Raw genomic sequence first — 10,132 nt, forward strand, 5'->3', positions numbered from 1 at the left:
TAAAGAAATACCTCAAGCTGCATTCACACTTGGTTCAAGTACGGCTTCAACTGACTTGTCTCTTCAAAGACAGAATGCTGAGCTGAGAAAGAGAAATAAGGACTTGGCCCAAAAGTACAGAAACCTACAGAGGCTTCACGAGCAAACAAAGAGAAAACTGCGCAGTCTTGTAAAGAAGTCACAGTCGCCACAACAAAAAATGATAACCTTGGAACAATTACCGTTCCTCAAACACGACCAGAGAAGGGCTTTGACGGTGAAAACTACGAAGGGCCTTAAGTGGTCTGAGAAGACTATTCGAGAGGCCCTTCAAATAAAGCACGCATGTGGAACAGCAGGCTATGAATTATTAAGATCATTATCATATCCACTGCCATGCAATAGGACATTAATACGAAGGCTTCAAAATATTAAATTTTTGCCTGGAGTTCTTCATGAAGTTTTTAATGTCCTGAAATCCAAAGTAGCCACAATGCAAGACATAGAAAAAGACTGTGTGCTCTTCATGGATGAGATGGAAATCTCCCAAGGATTTGACCACGATCGCTCGCTTGATTGCTTTTTTGGGAGCACTACATTGCCGGAGTCCGCTACAGATGTTGCCAACCATGCTCTTGTGTTCATGGTTGGTGGCGTGAACACGAGATGGAAACAGGTTATCGCCTATCACTTCACTGGAAGGTCGATAGATGGCTCTATTTTGAAGGACATTGTGTTCCACTTGATTGAGCTTTGTTTTCAAATCTCGCTTAGAGTGCTTGTTGTCACAAGTGACATGGGAGCTGCCAACCGTGCAGTTTGGCGCCTGCTTGGCTTGTCCAACCACAGAAACTCACAGACTGTCTGCTGTATTCCGCACCCGCACCTCCGTGGCAGGCAACTATTCTTTATGGCTGACCCCGCCCACGTCTTGAAGAACATCCGTGCCCAACTACTCCGAGTGGGAGAATTCACTCTGGATGAAGAAACTGTTTAGGAACAAAGTCTTCCTTCTGGCACTGTCAAGGTGGAGCATGTTGAAGCAGTGTTGAAGTACGACTGTCAAAGTGAGCTGAAGATTGCAAATAGGCTGTCGGAAATCCACATCAGCAGTGGACATTTCACTACCATGAAAGTGAACATTGCTGTGCAATTGTTCCGTGAGGCTCCTGCTGCTATCCGATATTTAATCCAACAAAAAATTTTGCCCCCCGAAGCAGAGGCTACAGCGTGGTTTTTTAACCTCGTGAGCAGGTGGTACACCCTTATGTCGGCCAGACATCCGGTTGTTGCTCTGAGCGATATAGATCCTTCAAAGCATAAAGAGGCCACTGCGCTTTTGGAACTGACGTGCAGCACTTTCCGTCAAATGAAAATGGGAGCAACGGCACATTGGAAGCCTTCACAAGCTGGCCTTCTGGCATCGACCACTGTTGCTCTCAGCCTGTCGCAAGACCTCTTGGACAACCAAAGCTACAAGTATGTGCTTCTTGGCCGGCTCGTACAAGATTGTCTCGAAAACATATTCTCTGTGTTGAGACTCAAGAAGCCGGTCCCTAGTGCATACGACGTTAAGTGTGCACTGAAGCTGATTTGTGTTGGACAGTTCATGCACACACCTACAAATTCTAGCTACGAGGTTGATGACAGCTTGCATCTAGCTGACCTCCTTGACCCAACTATCCAGAGACATGAAGGACAAAACCAAGAGCCTGAAGAGCTAGAAAACCTGTTTGTGTGTGCTCTCACAGAAGCAGAATGTGACATTCTTGCTTATCTAGGAGGATTCCTGGTAAAGTCTGTCATGAAGTCCATTGGTAACTGTAGTGACTGCAAAAATGCCCTTGTTGGAGATGCTACAAATCAGTATAGCAATCTTATTAAGCTTAAAGAGTACGTGAAAAATTCTGAGAACCTCATTTATCCAACGCAAGCAGTGATTAATGTCCTTATAGAATGTGAGGAGCAGTTTAAGACTTTTGCAGATATGAAGGAAATCATGGTGCTCAAAACCCCATTTGCTAGCATTCTGAATGCCCTGTGCCAGGCTGTCAAGTTGAACTTAGGTTGCTGTGAAACACATCATGCTCAGGCAGGGAAGGTCCTCCTGACAAAATATGTGAGGACAAGACTGAGGATCCATCTACGACAGCAGCATGCACAGAGGGTGGATGGAATGTCTAGCAAAACATGTGCCGCAACAAACCTGGTCTGAACTCTGAGAAGGATGGTAACATCATATGCTTAGATGCTTGCAGTCAGCTAGTTAATGATTTGGCCTTGCTTTCGTTGTTTTTCTATAGTTTGACACAACTCAAGAAAATAGGGGAGATGTCCTTAAAGAATTCTATCCAGCCAATGGCGCCAACCGATTTTCATGACACCATGTTTAATGCTGGGAAGTTGCATCGCTGGGAGTGGCAGATGAACGGCAGTTAACCGTGGCTTAATCGGATTGACCGCGTTGTCATGAAAATCGGTCACTGCTATTGGCTGGAGGGAAACGGTCGGGGGGCATCTGCCACTACTTCCTTGGGTTGTACCCGAATATAGCACTCTGACACTTTCACTGTGTATGTCGTGTGTACTTTGCTCGCCTGTAAATTGTTCACATCTTTCAGCATATTTTTATGTCACCTCTCTGTAGCAAGCTGTTGCTTGCAGATTGTGTGCACTAACCAATGAAGCTGCTTTGCTTCAGTCAGCATTTGGAAATAGCAAACTGATTTACAGTGCGTGCCACTAGTGTGTTCATCAAAGGTGAAGTTTTTTTAGAGCAAGTGTTGGAACTAGATGCAAATGTGTAAACCACTGTTTCAAGTCTTTTGTGAAGTGCGTAACAGTCTTATTTTTGTGGCTGGAGCATCACTACCATGCCTTGCATTATTTAGGGGCTGTAAAACATACGCTCCCACAGAGTTGCCGTGGTGTTTCTCATTATCATTTGAGTTGTTTGCATTACTAGTCCTGCTAATTTAGCCCATTTATTGTGTCCTCTGTACTGCACTCATGCAATTTGTTCATGGCTATCAGTATATTTTGTTTTATGTAGAAGTGTTCATTGAGCAACGAAGCTGCTTTACTTCTGTCAATGTTTAAAAATAATAAGCCTGTTTGCAATTACACCATCAGTGTGCGCACCAGATATGTTTTACAGGAGTGACTGATATGTGTACAAAAATTTCACTGGTTTCACAGATGCTGATAATGGAAGAATGTAATTTCATATGCACTTTAGCTGGCTGCGGATGCTTATATATTCTGTCAGTTTGCTTGAGAAAGAATATGAGCACCTTCCCTTTAATTGACAGTTGCCAGAAGTGTGTCGGCAATAAAAGAAGCTTCTTGAATGTTTACACGAAGGCATCTGAAAATGTCATTTGGTTTCTTGATTTTAGGTTTTCTCACTTGTCCCATTGTTTGTATTGCTCCTCTTTCTCTGATTCCATTCCAGCAAGTCTCATGTTACACTCTGAACATTTGAGCCTCCTACTGAACACCCTGTGTAAGTTAGTTTCTCAGCACACGTGGAAAAATAGTAGGCAATGTGAAATGAAGCACTGCTTTAATGTTAACTCAATGGCAATCTGTACAAAACTAAGACGCTTACAACACTCGATCTTAATTTGTTAACATCAGCCTCAAGATTCCCTAAATTTTTTTAAGTATGTTTATACCTTTTGCTGAAGCTACAGTGTGCTAGTATGGGGTTGCATAGCTCATTGCGTAGAGCATGTGTAATTGCTCACAGAAGAGCAAAATGCACAAACTAATGGTACATTGCACACGCAAATGCCATTGTGATGTCGGTAATAGAACTACTGGGGCACTTAAGTCTCTTCCAGTGCTGTGAATGCATAAGCATTAGGTGCTACTGTTTTGCTTCTGTTGCGTGGTTTTATTTTGAACCTACATAGACCAGCGTTAGCTCGGTTTACCGTTACATTTTCGATTCTACTCATCGAGACCTTTCAACGATATATGACGATGCTATAGCATTAGGTTCAATTTTAAATCAAATAAATAATTAATGGTAATTAAGACCTGCGATTACTCCGGTGGAATTATACTCGACATAAGCTATCCAACGATATATAGCTTGATGATGGAGCATAACGATTGATTTTTAATCACGGTTATCTAATTAATGGTCGGTAAGACAAGATTAGTTCAGTGCAATTGTACTCAACATAAGCTATCCAGCGACTTAGTGATGTAGCGTAAATTTCAATTACATTATAATTAACTATTTACCGGTAATTAATTGAGACCTACAAATAGTCCGGTGCAATTATACTCGACATAAGCTATCCAACGATAGAACACTTGCGGCGATTATGCCCGACATAAGCTACACAGCCACTACGGCCACATTCTGTACAGGCCGCGCATGAACCAAGTAATTGATAAGCATTAAAAAGTGGGCCTGCGTAATCTTTTGATTACCGTCATAACATTAAATTCTGAACGCCCAACACCTAAGCTCGGTTAGTGCTCATCGTGAGGAGGAACCCTTTTTACGTAATTGATAAGCGCTGCCTTTTGGCGCGATGACGCGCGCAGAGGAGAGACCCGTTCGGAGTGTAATGCACCGTCGCTGAGAACTGCTCTATGTCGTCGGAACGGCGTCATCTGTTGGTACTAACTTCGAAAGAAACGCCGATAAACTAGAATATAAACTAATGTTGTAGATCGCCCCAGCGACCACGCCACTGAAAGCCGGGGATGCTCTCTTCAAGGGGAACAACATGGCTGCCCGTCATGTTTAGCGGCCGTTTTCGGCAACACTGGGAGAGATGTCACCACCCTAAGCCAGGCGGCAGGCGGCATGTATGTAGGCTCCCTAAAGGGGGAGTCAGCAACGACGCTCTCCTGACTCCCCCTCTATCTGAAGTAAAATTCGAGCAAACGACTCCTGTTTCACCGCACCGCCTTTTGAGCTGTTCCTTCAGCAGACTCATCTTTACGCGCACAGAACGCTTGCAGCCCTTTGTAAATAGCATAGAGTTCATCCCAAGTTGAAAGAGCTGGCATTGTTTGCTAAGCCCCCTTAACGCATCAAAGTATTTTGTTCAGACAACATTAACAGTCTTTTTAAGATGCAGACAGAAAGACGAACACGTTTGACTTCGTGAAAGTTCCCTTCTCGCCTCAAACAGAACACTCAGAAGCGGTGAAATGGCGTACCTCACCGCCCAGTACTTTATTTATCAAAGTTTCAATCAAAGATTGTCAAACAGTATAGTTGGAGCGACTAAGAAATGACATCACGATGACTTGACATCCTCAAAAATGTAGTCTTGCAAGTAGTGATAGCAGTGATTCAGACGTAGAGTTGGTAATTACAAAATCAGAAAATGATTCCTTAAAACTGAGAATATATATGTTGTTTTGGAATTTAGCAGCACGTTGAAACGAAGCTGTCTAGCAAACGTGGAGAATGCTTTTCTTTAAAAAAACAAGCTGCACAGATCGAAGCACTTTCTTCAATAACATAAAAACACGTACGATGCAGATGATACTGTATTCAGAAATAACGTAATCGCGCGTGCAGTGTCGATGCTGACGCTTTAAGATATATCTTTCTTAACTCTCTAGAATTATTATATGGCACACGAACAAGGAATTAGACGCGCACACAATCTTAAATTCTTAATCATCGTACATATCTTTGTTCATCCTCTTCAAATGAGAAGGAGTGATCTTGAACTTGTAACAGCAGCTGTCCATCAAGGCTCTTTTTGCGTGCAGCAAACCGCACAACGCTTCTGTTGACAATCTGTTTCTCTGCTTGGTTTTCAGCAAGTTGACTTGCGAAAACACGCGTTCGACAGCGGCGATGGAGTGTGGCAGGCACAAAAGGTTCTTCATAAAACTTGACAGCAGGGGGTACTCTTGTGAACCGTCTCCTTTTTTCATTTGAGAAATTTGTGCCAGAACTGGCTCGCAGTCAAGTCAGCGTAGTCGCTCAGCTCCATGTTGCGGAGAAGTCGCCATTCCCTGTCCAGTTCATTCACTTCGTTTTCTTTCACTATCAGAGGAAAGGAGACCGCAAGCGACGCGATGATGGCACTGTCTTTCCCAGGACAACTTTCGGGTCTACGACTCGAAGGTGTTTCATCTGTTCACTTTTTAGAGGAACCACAGGTAGATCTGATGAGCTGCTTCAATAAAAAACTCTAAACACCGCAGCCGAAAGTTGTGATCCTGATTATCGTTTAAGCCGTGCGTGTTACCGGCTTGTGCGGCAGTTGGCTTTGCTCCCAGGTAAATTTCTTCCAATGGCAGGAACTTGGCTGGGTCTTTGTACCGCACATCGGACAACGCTGTGGCCTCCAAGTAGTCCCGCTTGATGTAGCATTCAAGTATGCATTTCAGCATGGCCGAAACTTTTTCATGGAGCAAGTGGATTCTAGTTTCTTCCGACTGCATTTCCTTATTTAGGTTAGTGAAAAAAGGCAGGAAATACTCAAAGAACTCGAGGCACAGTTTCGTTGACGGGTCAATCAGTTTTTCCAGAATGGCTTCTGCAGCAAGCAGGCGGTCGTCAGTGGCGGCTTTTTTGAAAAACAAAATCAGGGCAGGCATCTGCTCAAGTAAGCGTGTCACAACAACTTGTAGAGTCAGCCACCTGGTTGGGGTTGGGTTCAACAGCTTGTGTGGTTTCACCTCGATCTGCAAGCTTCTGGAATTCTTGGAAGGCAGATGTCTGCTTCGGCGACAAAAAATAGTTGAAAACATCGCGTGCCAGATCCTCAACTCCTCTCGGAAGTGTTTTACATGCATACGAGGCGCACAGATGGAACTAAAGACAAACGCAATTCATAATGAATTAAGAGGCCTGGAATTTCTGCCTGTAGCAGCGACGCGACGGAATGATGTGCACCCATCATCACGTTCGCACCGTCGGCTGCAGAATCAATCAAATTTTTGTCCTACGGAATTTTAGCAGCACAGAACACTGCCTTCAGGCTAGTGCAGAGAGAGCTGGCAGTCGCATCACTGAGTGGTACTAAGTCCAAAAACGCATCCATTATGCCGCCGTCGACGTTCATTACTCGGGAGACGAGGGACAGATGCTTCACCGTTGCCTTGTCAGTGGATTCGTCGACTAGAAGGGAAAACTTCTGTTTGCGCAAAAGCTCACAGAGCGCTTCGCGACTCACCTCTCCAAGCACATTCTTTATGATGGCAGCGCACTTTGTCCGGCGGCAACTTAAGTTCTTTGCAATCTGCGAGTCGTCACACGACGCTTTGACAACATCAACTAAATGCCCCATGGCATTAAAGGGTAGATTGTGTTCCGTGATAAACGCCGCAAGTCTTATTTCAGCCTCTTTGACAGATTTGTCTACTTGAGTTTGCCCACTTATTGAAGGCATGGAAGTCAGCGCGCGGGTCGATTGCAAGCACGCAGCGCTTTTTTTGTGTTTGGAGCTCGCAAGGTGGCGGTCAACTTCGGATTTTCCCCCTTTGTAATCGGATATGCATGCTTTGCAGGAAAAGAACAAGGGCCCTTTTTTACTGGCTGACAACCAGCCTCCGAACTTTGGATCCGCCTCCCATTTTGTCAAATATTTTTGGTCGTATGCTTTCGGTTTATTTTTGCTTGGCTCACCTTCCTCAAAGTCTCCCGGTCCAGAAGTTGCCATCTGACATGCAGCACGTTTGAACGGATAAGGTACGCGGTGAGTGTAAACGTAGCGCGTTTATCCAGACAACACAAGTCAAAACTCAACTTTTTTCTTTCGTAGAGCAGCAGTCACTCGTAGCTCCAGTGATGACACGCACGATTGAACAGATTGAAAGTCATATGGTTTATAATAATAATAATTGGTTTTTGGGGGAAAGGAAATGGCGCAGTATCTGTCTCATATATCTTTGGACACCTGAACCGCGCCGTAAGGGATGGGATAAAGGAGGGAGTGAAAGAAGAAAGGAAGAATAGGTGCCGTAGTGGAGGGCTCCGGATCTTTAACGTGCACTGACATCGCACAGCACACGGGCGCCTTAGCGTTTTTCCTCCATAAAAACGCAGCCGCCGCGGTCGGGTTCGAACGCGGGAACTCCGGATCAGTAGTCGAGCGCCCTAACCACTGAGCCACCGCGGCGGGGTTTCGTTTCTCCTCTCTGTGCAGCAGCCGATTATTTCGCGTTGCAGAACTGCTGTCGCCATCTATCGGCTTGGCACAACACCAAAAATAGAGGAGCAGTAACTAGGATTTTACATAGTTTTTACTGTTCGAAGCGCAGTATAATCAGATACGAATTATAAGGCCTCAAAATCCCTAGATTTTACAAAAAGATGCTAAATCCCTAAAGCGAAGAGAAAATCTCTAGATCTGGAGATAAATCCCTAGGGTGACGAAACGTGCGGCGACGGCGGTATGGTGGCTGGCGGGTGCTCTCGTCGGATCTCGGTAGCGACGGGCGCGCCGCCCCGCCGCGGCATGAAGTACCAGCGCGCCTCCGAACACGGCGCGACCGCAACGATGCTGAAACTACTGAAACCTCAGAAGCGTTTGCGGGTCGGTGGGCTGGAAACGCCGATTGGTCGGTGGGATGCGTTTCTGCGTGACGTTTTTTCGCTTCGCCCTCATTCTCAACCGGATGTGGGGTCGCCACGCATGTCTCGGCCTGTCCCTAGAGTGCCTAGGGAATCGCTAGGGCCGGCCGGCCGGCCGCCGGGCGTGCGTGGTCTGCGGGCATTCTCTTCGTGAGCGTAGGGGGCGGCGCGCGTGTTTTGGAAGCTGTCCAGGTATGGCTTTTTTTTTTTTTTTGCGTGGTGCGCTCGTCGGCGCAGCCAGCTGAAATTTCTGTACAGTTCTTGCTTCCACGACATTGCGACGACCCCCAAAAGGCGCTGACCCGCGAGAAATCGCCAGCGACATAAAGGTACGCATTTTATCTCAAATTTCGCTTCATGAAGTGCTGTACCGCTTACCTACATGCCTTACGCATTCCAGGACCTCGTTTTCCTGCTGCAGGAGCACGTCGTGCTGGTGTTCAAAATTTTGCAACTCCATTACGACGACCCACATAAGGTGCGGTTTGAGGACCGCCGGCGTCGCCATCTGAACCGCCGTCTGACAGCCACGATGAAGCGCTTGTCGGGCGTGCACGTTCTCAATCACGAGGTAAGGGTTGAACAACGTTTTCGCAAGTTTTCTCGTGCAGAACTCGCCAAATTGCGGCGCTTGTAACTTTTTTTTGCAGCATCGTTTCCTGGATGCTTCTGGCGAGCCGATGCTGTCCTTATTTGCCGCGGACCGATACCACGTGGCGAGACGTCAGGACATCGACCCCAGTGCGCCTTTGTTCCTTTGCAGTGGCAAGTCCAGGGTAAAAGTGGCCACGATAATTCTGCCACTACAATCTGCCCTTTAGGATCGCTATCAGCTGTAACGGTAAGTCCAGAAGTTCCGACTCGCGCATTGTGGAAATCGCGCCTGGCCTAAGTGTCCAGCATTCACCCAGTGCAGTGCAGCTTTGTTTAATTCCTTAGAGACTTCTCGCGCTTTGTCGAAATCGACGGCAGCCGTGAAAATTTACATATTAGACCTCGCTACAGCATTATCCCAGCGCAGCGCGCCTTTGTTTCTTTGCGTCGGCAAGCGTTAGAAGCGCTCGCCGTCTCGCGCTTTGTCCAAGTCGGATCTAAAACTCGTGCTAGGCCTCGTTGCCTGGTTGACAAAGTGCACGGCTTTGTTCCTTTCAATGGCAAGCCTCTGTCACTACAGTCGGCGGCCTTAATTTTTATGATCGCTGTCAGCTTCAACAGCAAGTCCAAGAAAAGTTATGACGATCGCGCGGTGTGGAAATCGGCGGTAGAGACAAAAAACTCGTGCTTGTAGCTGCAGACTTACCCAGCTCCAGTGCGCCTTTGTTTATTTCCGTAGCGACTACCCGCGCTTTGTAGAAATCGACGCCAGCCGTAAAATTTTACATATTAGGCCTCGCTACAGCATTAGCGCAGAGCGCCTTCGTTTCTTTGCGTTCTAACTTGTTTGCTCGTTACTTTTGTTCCTTTCAGTCGTTTCCTGAATCTGTCCAAAGAGCCGGGCTAGGTGGATGATTGTTCGCCTTCAGTGGAACCACATGGCGATCGCACTGCATACAGCACGACTTTGGTCCATGTGTTTTTTAAATAAAA

The 10,132-nt window shown here is 46.2% G+C and overlaps 1 long non-coding RNA gene across 1 annotated transcript; it reads left to right on the plus strand.

The window, feature by feature from the left end:
- Positions 1-8,731: 8,731 nt before the first annotated feature.
- On the plus strand, positions 8,732-9,256 carry LOC144106624 (uncharacterized). Its single transcript, XR_013309071.1, has 3 exons — positions 8,732-8,874; positions 8,946-9,116; positions 9,196-9,256. It is a non-coding gene; the product is annotated as an uncharacterized LOC144106624 (long non-coding RNA).
- The last annotated feature ends 876 nt before the right edge of the window (positions 9,257-10,132 follow it).

This window comes from Amblyomma americanum, chromosome 1 (genome assembly GCF_052857255.1).
Source record: "Amblyomma americanum isolate KBUSLIRL-KWMA chromosome 1, ASM5285725v1, whole genome shotgun sequence".
In the NCBI taxonomy this organism is placed as follows: Eukaryota; Metazoa; Arthropoda; class Arachnida; order Ixodida; family Ixodidae; genus Amblyomma; species Amblyomma americanum.